The sequence below is a fragment of the Crocuta crocuta genome, unplaced genomic scaffold, assembly GCF_008692635.1.
Source record: "Crocuta crocuta isolate KB4526 unplaced genomic scaffold, BGI_CrCroc_1.0 scaffold37, whole genome shotgun sequence".
Classification (NCBI taxonomy): Eukaryota; Metazoa; Chordata; class Mammalia; order Carnivora; family Hyaenidae; genus Crocuta; species Crocuta crocuta.
Genome location: NW_027532040.1, coordinates 336,591 through 351,754, shown reverse-complemented (window position 1 = coordinate 351,754; position 15,164 = coordinate 336,591).

The following is a 15,164-nucleotide window of genomic DNA, read 5'->3' as shown; positions in this document are numbered from 1 at the left end:
CTAAGTAATTTAAAGCAGCTTTTATTTAAGCAGTCTTATTTAGAGCCTTGAGTATTTTCCTTTCCTACAGAATTTTCTACAAGCTTCAAGTTGCTATTAAGAATACATTTCTTCAATAGCAAGAATTGAGTATGTCAAAATATTTTTCTTTCCTACAAAATTTTCTACAAGCTTCAAGTTGCTGTTAAGAATAAATTTCTTCCACAGCAAAGATTGAGTATGTCACCTAACAGCTCACCATTCCTACTAAAGAGCATATAATCGTCAGAAACATGCTGCTGTCACAAATATCAGTTTTTCATGACTCTGCAGATAATTTTACACAAAGAAAGATAACAAAAGAGCAAAAAATTAAATATATATGTATATTTTTCATTGGCAGGTTTGTGTAAAAACTGTATTTCACTTAGGGGTGAGTGGCAATGATCACATCATATGTCTTACACTTACATATTCTGCTAGGTATGTTAGTATCTGCACTGTCTGTCTAATACACTTGCTCTCCAAAGAGCAAAAGTTGTATTCCATTTACATATTAGTACTATGGGAAATTGAGAATGTAAAATATAATTTTCAAGTGTCATCCTATATGTGGATTATTATTTATGGCTTGTGATTTACCTCAAGTCCACTAGTAAATTAAAAACACACACATACATGTATTAAGTGCTCAGGCAGTACACAGGATGTAAACATGGGTGAGCTGGAGGAGACATGATTCTATTACAAGAAACTGAGCATTGGGGCATCTGTGCAATGCAATTGGTATGAATGATACAAGACATGCTTACATAACTAGAATACAAAATGGGTAAAATCATCCAAAAAATGGTACAAATACAGAGCCTCATAAAAGAGAGAACTTCTGAATGGGGGAACAAGGGCAGGATTTGTATTTTGACTGAACAGGATTTTGAAAAGCAAGACTTATAGGCAGAAAAAGAAGATGAAAACAAGATATGAAGATAGGCATATTTAGGGGTAGGTGAAGAATAAGGAATATAATAGTTTAATTTAGCTGAAGCTTAGAGCTCCTCAGGAAGTGAAAATACAGCTACGATAGGGTCTGAGTACCTAGGAAATTTATCACCCAAATCATCCGTTTGGCACTTTATATGCCAGCTATACATTATCATCTAGGTATATATACAACCTGACAACCTTATCTAATGCTAAACTCCTTTCAGATAAGAATTACGTTTTAGCTATCTTTGTCTCTATCATTTCACATAATCACTTACAAGTGATTATTATTATTGATAATGATGGCGGTTAGTGGTCTAATGAATCAAAGGAAGCATAGAACTCTGTGATTTTTAAAAACTGTATCTTCTCACATTAACATATCTGAATACTGTATGTCATTTTCTCTCTCCAATTCCTTGCATTCCCGTGTCATTGACTTGCACTGATTATCCATGACTTGTCCAAAGGAGAAACCCAAATCATCCTTGATTCTGTGCACTTCCTCATGCCTAACAACTAGTCTCCAGGACTCCAGTTCTATCTGTGTTTGGTATCTTTTTAGACATGTTCATCCTTCTCCATCACCTTAGTACCTCTTTCTCATCAGGACCCAAAAACAGCCTCAGGATCAGTGTCCCTACTTTAAGTCTTGATCTCTCCAACCCATTGTCTATATTAAAATGAGCGTAATTGTATCTTCCTCCAGTGATTCCCTACAGGCTTTAAGTAAATGAATGAAAACCTTGGCTAGGACTATAATATAGGTTCCTCTTATAGCAAGAAGCACCAATATGATTGTGCAGAGAAATAAAGAAGAAGAAACTAAAGTTGTCTCCCAGATTTCTAGCTTGGATACAAGGTCAGATAACGAAGAAATTCAGGAAGGGGAAGTAGGTAAAAGAGAAAAACTTTTGATTTGTCTTCTCCCTTAATTAAAAATATTACTACCAGAGTCTTGGATGGGTCTTATTTCCTGGGGTGGGGAAAGGTAGGACTTTTGAAATGTACTGTGTATACTGGTGAAATTAATGGAGCTTTCCTTAACTAGATCCTGCCTTTTTTCTTTTTTTTCAGAAGGGAATCATAGACATACATTGATTTTCTAAAGTCTGCTACTAATGGTAGTCCTATGATTTGGCCTCTGAGAGCAGCAGGATGTGTGGGTGCTAGAATTAAAAGCCAGATCTCCTCTTCAGATGAAAGTCCTGCTCATTAATTCCAAATGTGAGAGCTAAGCACAGTGAGAAGCCAGCTTCTCTATGAAGGTGAATATGGGGCGATTAGGCAGTTAATTGGCTTGTTCTATCTATATCATATATTTGATGTCATTTGATATTTTATAAAGTATAAGTTGCTAGGTTTTGGCTCAACAGTATCATTACCATGAAGAGCATTAGAGGCTGTGGAAAAGCTGTCCCCTGAAGGTGAGTGAGGCTGTACATTTTGCTGTAGGAAAGGAGAGCCCCATGGTCTCAAAGCCCCACACGCTGCTTTTACGATTGTCTTATGACTAACTAAGGTGAATGAAAATAGTAAGAACATAGATCCGACAGTGAACATTCTGAAATGACAGAGGGAGTTAGCCACAAAACAAAGTCCTTTTCTTTCTCCTATTAATTGGAGAGGTCTATAATTTTAAATACTCTTACATTATTTTGGACTATAACAAATTTCTTATGTGTACCTTTATGGTCGATCTAGACTGTACTGAACCTGCCTCTAGTCAGGAAAGATCAGTTGTAATTGCCCAAGTTTAAACAGTACTTTGCAGATATGTCTCTCTTTGAGAGAAGTATTTCATGATGATCTGTGAAGAGGATAGAAAGAACATATAAGTAGAGTTGTGAAGAAAGACAGGGCTTTATGAATTTAATGGAGAAAAACATGGCAAAGAAGAGCAGAATCAAAATGGAGAATGAAGTAATTCACCTTTACTGAGATTCTTCTAAGGAAAGAGGAAAAAAAGAAAGAAAGGAATGAAGAGAGTTAAAAAGAATGGTGGATGTAGAAAACCTAAGCCTATAGCTTAGTTGAATGGATGATTAAAGAATTGATATACTTCAGGGTGGAATCTAGGGAAAGACTAATGTGGAATTTCCAATAGGCAGGGTTCAGAATTCAATGACCTTGAGGAGAACAGTTTTGACCTAAGTCTTAGAGAATTAAACCTGCACCCAAACAGGAAAGGACAAAATCAGGCAAAGCAGCTAATAGAGATAAAAACGCAACTTGAAAATGTTTAATTTGGGATGGGTACAGATGAGACAGGTAACCAGTAATCAGGCAGGTAACCTGTGATCTGGTATAACTGGAATATGACTCAGAGAAAACCAGAACAAAGCTTAACTTTGACATTAGATTATTTATTTGTTTACTTCTTAATATTTTCCGTATTCCTTCTGTACAGCAAGGACTACTCAGTTTTGTAACCCAAGAACCTAGAAAGGAATTTGGAGCATAGTAAGTGCTCAGTAATGTTGGTTGCTTAGTTTAAGGGATGAAATTTTACCAGGTTTTGGTAAGGGAGGAAGCATTATTCTTTTCCCAAAGAGCTGTAATTGGAGAGCCAAGAGATTCTAATTTCTTAGAATTTTTACTAAGAACTTTTTTTCTAAGAATTTTTACTTGCTTTTACTTTTTTTAATGTTTCTTTTAAAAAATTTTTTAAATGTTTTATTTATTTTTGAGAGACAGATTGTGAATGGGGGAGGGGCAAGAGAGAGGGAGACACAGAATTTGAAACTGGCTCCAGGCTCTGAGCTGCCAGCACAGAGCCCAACACGGGGATTCACGAAATGTGAGATCATAACCTGAGCCTAAGTTGGATGCTTAATTGACTGAGCCACTCAAGCTCCTGTAATGTTTCTTTAGTGATTTTGAGAGAGAGAGAGAATGCAGGGTAGAGGCAGAGAGATGGGGGGAGACAGAATCCCAAACAGGGCTCAGTCTCACAAACCGTGAGATCATGATCTAAGCTGAAACCAAGAGATGTTTAACCAACTGAGCCACCCAGGTGGCTCTGGTTTTACTTTTATTATTTCATCTCTATGTCAGTTTCCTGTCTATAGAAAGACTCCTTAGCCCATCCTCTTTGACTAGGAGAAGAACACACTCTAATATGTGAAGCATATGGATTCCATTGGATCTGTCCAGCAGTGTACTTAGGATAATGGTTTCCAAGATGTTTTTAACCACCCCCCTTTTTTTTTTAAATAAAAGCTCTTGTGGGAGCCCCATATATAAACCAGATGAATGTGGAGTCTAAAAGCTTGATTGTGGAACCTGACGTAAAACATGTAAATGAAATAACCTTGGATGGCGTTTCAATTAGTGGGTGGGACAGGAGAATCTGCACTCCTTTCAATCCACAAATGAACCCTCAACACTAATCTCTTCTCTAGAAAATTGTATTCCTTTGTTGCAGGGATGAGTTAGTCAGTGGAAACCACTTCTATTAATACACAGAATCTGAATCACTAATTCAACGATGATGATTGAATAGAATAATCTTCATTTAAGGAGAACAAATTTCCTTGACATGTAAAGTTACATTATTTTTATTTATTTTTTGTGGAAAGAATATGAAATGTCAATGTCTGAAAATAATATGTCTATTCTCATAGATCAGCATTTCCAAAAGTGTATTCCATAGAATAGCAGTAATCCCATGAGAAGCAGCATAAAATAAAGTTTCCATGGCCAAAAATGTTTAGGAAATTAAGCATTTCCTATATTATTCTTAGAGATCTACCATAGATATTAGCACTTTAAAGTTCCTAATTTTCTTGTACCCAAAACATTAGTCTGACTTTCAGTCTTCATTCTCCAAACTTGTTTGACTATGAAAAAAAATGTTTTTGGCAATAACAATTATTGACCCATCTACAGAATATACTTTGGAAAAGGCTCTTTTGGCTCAATGGCAATTTCTAACCCACCGTAGTCTATTAAGTTTGCAAGTCATGAGAAAGAGCTGCCCTTTTACTTAAAAATTTCTTTTTTTCTTCTTCATGGAGCAAAAGTGGAATTTCTGAGGTCTTAAATATTCCCCAGCCTTGGTACAAAGCCCAAAGCTATAAAAGGCATCTCAGAGGCAACTGCTCCTTTCAAGCATTATTTGTTAAGAACCTCTCCTCCAGTACCCTGGCAATGAGAGCAAGGAGTAGGGTGAGGGTATGGGCATAGAGCAGGAAAGAATAGAGACAGGCACTGCTTATCTCAAAATAGCTGTAGCCTTTTGTCACCCAAGGCCTAGAATCTGTTTGAAATTTGACCTTTCTTTTGAAAAAAGATCTATCTAATATGTTTCTGTAGATACAGTCCAACTCAACTGAACAGGTAAATAAATTTTGTGAAACCACAAGGTATACTGGTTTGTTGCCTCAGCAATGCCTTCTGTTTGGATAACTACTTTATCATGTGACCTATTAGAAAATTATTCTTCATTACGAAAGGTAACTTGCTAAGACATAATGTGGTCATAAATCCAATTTATGTTGACATGTTCAGTAAAACAGATTGGCTTCTTGCTCTTCATCATGACTTCAAAGTGCTCATATAACTCCAGGCTCCAAGTTTAGGTAGTAAAAACTGGTGCTGTCTGCACTGGGGAGCTGATTTTGGTAAACTGGTTGGCACGTCGTGTAAATGAATCTAGATGAGAAGGGAAGCAGAATAAAAATGCTTTAAAAAAATGACTTTATCTTGGACTCTTGTCAATGACCTGACATGGTAAGTTTTCAGTAAGCATTTATTGAACGAAAAAGATGGATTGCCTCTAAGCAGTTGGCTAGGCAACATTAATCAGTGGGAAATCTTGGAGAAATGCTTCGAGATCACGTGCAGTTCAAAAGTGTGCCATTACTCAAATGGATATTATTAATGAATCATTAGACAGCATTTGGTTAATTAAGACTAATTTGAGGAAACGGCATTGTGACCTCATTGATAGTACTGGAGCTCCAATGGCAGCCATGATAGGGGAAGAAGAGATAAGAACTGATTGGTCTAAATCAACTTAATTAAAAACACATCATACACTTATTATGTGTGTTTTAATACAATCTCAAGATAAAGTTTAACTTCAATATGCGAAGGGTTGGAAGAAAAATAATCCAGTTTAAAGTGTCAACATGAGCAAAGACAAGGATGTGGGAATCATTGAACATAATGAGTAAACTCTAATCGGGCTGATTGTGAAGTTCATGTTCTTAATCATTACCTATGTACCACCATCTGATGTGAAAGGAAGAAACTCAGCTTTGGACGAATGGAATTGAACTGTCAGCAGGGTGTTCTATATGGAGAACCTAAAATGCACCTGATTGTAATTAATATATTCACTGCTTCTGTATAAGCTGGTAACTTTATAGTCTTATGGGTTCTGTTGAGATCAGCTATGGTGAATATGGGAAGAGGAGTCAGTACAGTGTAATGGAAAAAAAAAAACTTGGGCTAAGGAACAAGGAATCCATATTCTAATCCTAGAACAACCTCAGACTCATCATGTGACTCTTAAGCATGTTACTGCACCTTTCTGGACATTAGTTTCATTATTTATAAATTAGACAATGGGCTATAATTAAAGGTTCTTATCACTTGAATACTGGCTCAAAGTTGAGCTGCAATAAAATATAAAAAAATATATTTTGAAGAAAGAGAAAGCATTGCAATTAGATAAATATTGGATCTATTTGACCCTCCAATAGAAAATAAACAAAAACAGCATTTTCCACTCTTATGTTCTCCAAAATATGATACTTGTGACCACTCATTTAATAATGAAAAAGGGAAGGAGTAATTAACTAGGACAAAGTTTGAGAAATGTGAAATATTATGTACTCTTTTCTGGAAAAAAAATTATGTTTATGTTAGGATATAAAGGTTCTGAGAAGTCCTGCATCATTTAACTAAATTCATCTAAGTTAGCTCTTATTACTAATTACATTTAACAATAATAACATGCAATTAACACTCTACGAATGAGCAGGCAAGCTTAGCTATTAGTTGATTTCTACTGATTTCAGTGAATGAAAGGTGTGTTGCTCTCTCTTTATTAGCAGAAGACTTATTAGCATTTCTTTATTATACTGGAATAGAAATGACAGGACTTTGCCACAACTTGTCTGGATTATGGCAACTCTGTTGAATACTTAAGTGAGTTAAGTATGTTGGTGCTATTATCACATAGGGAATATAGTCCATAAAAAAATATGTGGGTGCTTGGTTTTGAAAGTGCACTTTCACTAATACTGATATATGAAAAGTATCCTCTCTCATCCAGGAGGCGTCCAGAGAGGTGCTGACTGGTTGATTCAAATTACAAACTCTTTTAAGTCAAAATTTAAAATACTTATGTAGAATTCAATGTCCTACACACATCAAACCATTCTATAAATACCAATAGGAATTCAAAATTGTGGGTTTATGATTTACTTACAAACACATCATTGTGCCCTTATACACACACTTTTGACAAAATTTTCTTTCAGAAAAAGATAGGCCTGATTTCATTGGATGATAGGACTGAAAGAGATTCTAGAATTCAAATTTTCCAAACCTCTCACTGTACAGGTGACTTAGTGAAAAAAAACCCTACTGAAATGAATTCCTTCAAATTGGTTAGAAGATTAGTGGAAAGGCTCTAGTTAAACCCCTATCGTATTCCCAGACTAGTGTGCACTTTAAACTACTACCATGCCTCACACCACAGGTTTTCCCTTGCTGATTTCAACCTTATGCCCACGAAGACTGTAAGGCCTAATCTAGCTGGGAAAGGAGCCAACCACAACCACAATCATCTTCTTGACCAGTTTGGTTTCTCTCAGTCACCTTCAGGAATTCCATTTGGTTCTGATTTCAAGGATATCTTAGTGTAGAAGATGGTTAGGCCTGAATAAAGTGGGTCACATAAAGGACTATCTATCCTGTAGTGTTATTCAGAATGCTTAAACAATGGTTGCCACTTAAACATCCACCAATGAGAACATTCGTTGGCTGTTAACCACAGGCTCTGTTGTGCCTGTGCTCAACAGTGCTCACCCGCTGTAAACCAGCCCTGGAGTTCGCTACTTTCTGCCCCTCTGCATAACCTTGGTGTTCGTTGTGCCTGTGTTTCCGTATGTTTGTGTTTACAGAAATGGAGGCGAAGTGGAATCAGGCAGAGTCCTAACTTATAAATTCACTCATCAAATATATACTGAATCAGATGAACTTTAGGCTCTTATGAGCCATTATGTACTACAGAGATGCCTGGGTGGGAGCTACTCTTATGTATGCCCTTTATTTATACATGTTTCCCAATCTTCTCACCGTTTCTGAGATTCCACACAGATATTTCACTGAGAATCTTACAAGGGGCGAACCTGCTCCTGTTTTTCCAATTCCAGTAGCATATATTTACTAATAGAATAAAGTACCATCAAATATAATTAAGTCATTACAAAGCTTTCTTTTTCTTGCTATTAAATTATTTAAGGGTCCATTTCCCTGAAATCTGAGTGCCTTGGAAATTATCCTTTTTGCATTGCATGGCTGTGTAAACAGTTCAAAAGTTTCTGTAAAATTAGCTGGATTCCCTTGAAAAACAGATGTTTTAAATGGGATTAATGACATCTGGGATGGTCAGCCAAGCTGGAACCTTCAGTGTCATCCATGATGATGCAAAGAGTTTTCATTATAGCAGTTGTTTCCTGCCATGATCCTAACAGCTCATGTTCAAGGCACTGATCTAAGAAATTTTGTCTCAAGTGATGGTGTCAAAGAAGCCCACATTTTACAACCTACATTATTAAAGAAAGCTTGGTCCTTTCTTTATTAAAGAAAGCTTGCATATAACTCACTTTGACAACTCATTTTTTAAGAATTATATACGTGAGGAAGTTATGGTCCATAAAATAAGACTTAGGCAATCACACATTTAATCAGGAATACCGAAGAAGTAGTCTTAATGCATGTGATTTGATTTGGAGATATGGATGGGATGATAACTGAGAACCATGAAGCCAAGTTCAGTGAATTCAGAATGTGTCTGGGAGACATCTAGATAATCTCTATCCATACGTACCTATTGGTATTTTCCCAGTCTCTGAGTGAATTTCTATGACAGCTCTTTCTATTTCCCCTGCTGCCTTTTGGTGGCTTGCATTCAATGACAGTAGCTGAAGGAAGCACTGCAAATATATAGATGGAACCTAATGTTTATCAAGAAAAACTTTTATCCTTATGGCTGGTTGATACACATATAGTAGTCTTTAGCTAAAATTAAAACATGTTAAAATGGACTTTTTTTTTTTTTTTGAAAGAGTTGGTGGGTGGGAAAGGAAGGAAGGAAACTAAAATGAATTGAGGGAACATGAAGAGCCAGGTAATTCTATTTATTAACATTATCCTCACATTAAATGCAAATAAGCATTATCCCCACTTTATGTACTTTATGCATAAGGAAACAAATGTTTGCAGGTATTAAGTGACTTTTTTAAGATCTCATAGTCAGTAAGGGGCAGAGACAAAATTTGAAAACAGTTCTTCAAACTGTGTTCTTTCCATATTTCACACTGATTCTAGAAATACATATATTTAAAATCAATATTAAGTAATGGCAATTTGAAAATAAGTTGTCAGTAATTTTTCTTTTTCTTTTTAAAAAATGTTTATTTATTTTTGAGAGAGAGCATGAGCAGTGGAGGGGGAGAGAGAGAGGGGGACAGAAGATTTTAACAGGGCTCTGTGCTGACAGCAGACAGCCTGATGCGGGGCTCAACCTAATGAACCACGAGATCATGACCTGAGCTGAAGTTGGAACGCTTAACTGATTGAGTCACTCAGGTGCCCCTCAATAATTTTTTCTTTTTAAGGAAGAAATCTCTGTGCTTTAAAAAGTATGTAAAATTTTGCTTTGGAAAAAAGAAGTTTGGTATAGATTTATTGTCTGTTAAATTGACAATTTGAAGAGTATTAAATATGTTAAGTATATTTCATTCTTTCTCTTGGTTAATACATATTTTACTTTGTATTTTTATAGAATTCTGATTTATCATATATTTTTTATAATTAATACCAAATAATGACAAAGTATTTCCATTTAGAGTCTCTTCATGAGCATTCCTTGTTTAAGGGTTACGGGCCAATGAGTATTCTTAGTTTTCATTAGCAATCCTTTATAACCACCAAAAACTTTGAACAAGGACCAAATCTAAAAGGCATTAAGAAATTTCTGACTACTCATTTTAAAAACATTAGACAGATGTTATTTTCTTAGGTCAACTGTATTGACTATATTGAATTTTATCTAAATCATGCATGTAAAATAATAATCCTACTTTGGAATGATTGTTGCTTAAAGACAGATGTAAATTATTTATATTCTTTTTTCTAATTGTATTGAAGCAATTATTCACAAATGCTTCAATGTCAATTTCAAAGTTGTTCTCTGTGCAATTGTGCTAATTCTGGAGTTAGCCACCAAGGTGAATACTGGGCTAGATTACAACTAATACTCCTTGATTAACTGCTTCAATATTCATACAGTAGGTAATTTAAAATTGCAGTACTATATTTTTCTCCTTTTGTTAGAATTAAATGCAGAGTCTATACAGTCAAAGATAATTAAGATCAAAACTAAAATACTCAATTCATCAAGGATCTTCTTAACCCAGTATCAATGGTGAGGCTAATGTTGATCCCCGGGCTCTCCTAAACCAAAGAACTGTGAGAAATAGAGCCAGCCAAATGTTTCCATCTGGTCCATATCAACTGCTGTTTTAGAGTCAGCTTAATTAAGCATTGGCAAGTAAAATGTTGAAATAATTTAGAAAGGTGTAAAGAGAAGCCCATTAAAACAAATACATAACAAAGGAATTTTCAAACATTTTTGTGAGTAGTTTGCTTATATTGTCATTAGTTAATACTTTGTTCAATGCCATGGATGTTCATAGTTCATGGCACTGGTTTAATTGCAGTTTAATTCTAATTTGTCTCCCTAGAACAGAGATACTTCTCATGGAGCTCTGTGTATATAACAAATTCACCACTTGAAACAGGTAGTAAACATCACAGCAAAGTTCACAAGCCACCCACCCCACTCACCAATACACGCATATACCTAGTTGACAGAAAGGTAAACCACATGAGCCCATGAGCTGACAATATTTACCAGAGTAGGAAACAAAATCAATAGCACAATTGGAAACAGCCTAAGAACTGTGTCTTTGATTTATATTTAAGACCAGTATATTTATCATAGTCATTCAGAGATGTCTTTAAAGTTATTTTTTAGTTAAAACTCAGTATTTCTTGGGGCTTCTGGGTGGCTCAGTCGGTTAAGCATCTGACTCTTGGCCAGGTCAGGTCAAGGTCTCACACTTTATGCGATCATGCCCCATGTTGGGCTTTGCACTTGACAACATGGAGCCTGCTTAGAATCCTCTGTGTCTTTTTCTCTCTGACCCTCCCCCACTTGTGCTTTCTCTCTCTCTCTCTTTCAAAATAAATAAATAAACTCAAAAAAACAGTGTTTCTTGAAAAATAAAATAACAAAAGTCCTATTTTATTAAAAGAAGACAGTGTAGAAGAATTTGGTAGTCATAAACATGAGTCCTATGGCAAAATGTGCTTTGCTATTTTTATACAATACTATTAAAGACACAAAATTCAACAGCACCCCATTTAAGAGCAACGGTAAAATCATGCTCAGACAGCACATTTTTCGTTGTATCAACATAAATATTAGATACTTAGAGAACAAGTCAGAATATGTCTTTTTTGGCTAAAATAATTTAGTGGAAGTAGGAAAAAATACTGCAACATAAGGGTTCATGCATTTTAACATAATTTCTTGATGAGACTTTACCGCAGGAAATCTTAAATATTATAAGCATTATAGTAATGGGGATATATAATTATCTTCTGGCAAAGTTCTGCTTTATTAACTGTGTAAGTTGTAAACTATAAACAGTTTTGCAGTAGTGTCAAAATCCTTAAAACATATAGACTCTTTAACAGGGATTTTTTTTTTCTCAAGATATAATCATATATTAGCTAAAATTTGGGTTCCTGGCTGGCTCAATCGGTTAAGCATCAGACTTTAGTGCAGGTAATGATCTCACAGTCTATGGGTTCAAGCCCTGTGTCATGCTCTGTGCTGACAGCTCAGAGCCTGGAGCCTCCTTTGGATTCTGTGCTTCCCTCTCTTTCGGCCCCTCCCCAGCTTGCGGGGTCTCTCTCTCTCTCTCTCAAAAATAAACATTAAAAATAAATAAATAAATAAATAGGCTCAAATTTAATTATAAAAATATTCATTATAATGTCTACTGTGGTGGAATTTGGAAGTAATCTAAATGCTTGAAATAATGGATCTGTGAAATAAACTTTGGTCCATCTACCCTATGGAACACCACACAGCCATTCAAAATTGTGTATTAGAATATTTAATTATCTTATTAGAATATTTATTACATAGGTAGTTACTACATTAACACTTTAAGAAAGGACTACAAATTGAATGCACAGTATCATCTTGTTTTTGTAAATATATATTTATATGTGCACAGAAAAAAAGGCTTAAAGAAAACAATAAATTAATTTTCTGAGTTCCTTTATGCAGCAGACACTATCAATGCATTATCTTCCTTAGTCCTTTCAGTTGCTTTTCTATGTAGATATTATTGTTATTGTAATTCTGTAGCTGTGGAAACTGAGTCTTAGGGGGCTTGGTAAAATATTAGTAAGATTTGCTGTGTAACAACCAATCCCCAAATCTTAGTGGCTGAAAAGGTCAGATCTTTATTTTTTGCTTGAGTGGCATGGAGCCACTGGGCAGCTGAACCTCCCTCTGTGGCTCTGCGTCACATGACTTGTTTTCCTGTGACCAAGACTGAAGGAGCATGCTGTTCTCCTGGCAGCGGGTTGTCATGCCAGAGGAGCCAAACTACAAAATGGCATTTCAGGTTTTGCTCAGATGGGGTGAGACACAACTACTCAATCACATCCCACTGACCTAAGCAAGTCACAACATGAAGCCCAAATTCAATGTATCAGGGACAAACAATCCTTTCCTGAGTAGAGAAAGCCAATAGTTAGAAACATAGGTACACACATGTGCTCAGGAAGACTGCACAACTTTCCACAGCAAAGTAAGTGGTAAAGATGATACTAAAACCTCTCCAGAAGGTGGGATCGCAGGTCATTTTCTTTTGCTTATATGCATTTTCTAATTTATAATACATAGTAATTGCTTTTGAAATATAGAAAAGGGGAAAAAAAGAAGAGACAGAATAAACTAACTTGCTTTTGTTCTGGGTTTTATTTGGTGTTGCTAATAGGAATGTTCCCTGTGGTGTAGCTTTGGAGCACAGAATAAGAAAACTTTACAAAAGGGGAGGGAAAGTTATAGTTTTCTCACCTTAATTGTGTGGCCCTGCTTTTAATCCGTCTTCCAGTAAATGGAAGAGTACTTAAAAAAATGTTTGACAGTAATCCCCATTAAGGAATACCCCACAGATTAAAAGAGGGCACTTAAACCAAGTGAGTGCCATTTCAGAAAGGTCCATTTTCTACAATTAAAGCTTCATTCATGATACCAACAGCACGTTGCAATAAAAAAAATGAGTTAGTACTAAATTAGCAATACGTTTAAGACAGAATGTCTGATGGTCTTTCTAATTACTTCTCTTAAGAGTGCCCTGATGGTGATTAGCTGTTAAAAATATATTTCACAAATGTAATTACTAAACTATAAAGGGAAATGAATCTCAGTAGCCAATGAAGAATAGTCATAATATACCCATAAAAACAACTCCCAACAAAATACAAACAAAGGCGGAACACGTTCAGTGATATTACAGAAAATTGCCCAAGTTTTCCATTTTACTTCTTATCACTGTTTTGCTTCTTTGGAAATTCCCACCAGCAGGAGAAAAAAACAACATATCCTATCTTACATTTCATACTTGCCTTTCCTAATAAACACCATGGTAACATTGCTTAAATGTAGCTAAAAAATAGTTAAAATTTGCAACATCTGTGCTTGAAATAAAGGTATCTCCTGGCTGCAGGGCAATAGACCATAAGATAGTTACAATATCTAACCTCAGCAATACCCTTACTCAAAGAATGCTGGGGGCTTGGTAAAATTCTTTAACCACATATTATTGGGAATTCTTTAACCACATATTATTTTCTCTGTCAGCAATATCTTTTCCTTTCTCCCACTGTATGTGTAATCTGTGATCTGCCATTTTGGGCAGAGAGTCAAATAATACTTGTAAATAACATAGGCCTTGATATCTACCAGTCTTTAAGATTTTAGACCAAAGAGATAAAATGTTCAATGACTAGGCTTGTGATATATATATTTGACCAAAAAAAAAAAAAATGCCCTCTTGGCAACTCTGTAAATTCCACCTGTGTTATATCTTGAAATGGCATTTTTTTAAAGTGTAACATTCCTCAGGAAGAGAGAGGTGTTATATAACCCATCAAAAAAGTGCCACCCCAACCAAAAATTCTCGAGGACACCACAAAAAAACTACATTAAAAAATAAGCAAAGTACTTGAATACAAATGTCTCCAAAGAAAAAACACAGATGCCCACTAAGCATATGAAAAGATGGTCAACATCATTAATCAAGAGGGAAATGCAAATCAAAACCATCTCAGTGGGAATGAGGGCGTGTGGGGAGGTTACAGTTTAATGGGCACATAGCTTCAGTTTTGCAGGATAATAAAAGTTCTGGAGATGGATGGTGGTGGCGGTTACACAACAGGGTGAACGTACTTAATGCCACTGATCTGTGTATTTAAAAAGGGTTAAGATGGTGAATTCTATGTTTTGTGTATTTTACCACAGTGAAAAATAGCAAAGAGACACCAGAAAAAAGAAAAATAAAAGAAGAATCTCTGAATGACTGATATCGTTTCAAGTTCATCACTGACATGGTGGGAAAGGATAAAGTAACTGGCTGGGGTGAGGCTGCCAAGGAATAACAAGTGCCAGTTTGGAGATATGGATTCAAGTCCCAGTCCTGCTATTGGCTACTTGAGTGAATATGGGTGAGATGAGAACCAGGGCTGTGTAAAATGAGAAAGTACACTGTAAGCTCTCTAACATCCAATAACCCTACAACTCTAGGAAGATAGAGAATGATGAATAGATAATTGAGTATATTTTTTAAATGTTTTATTTATTTCTGAGAGAGACA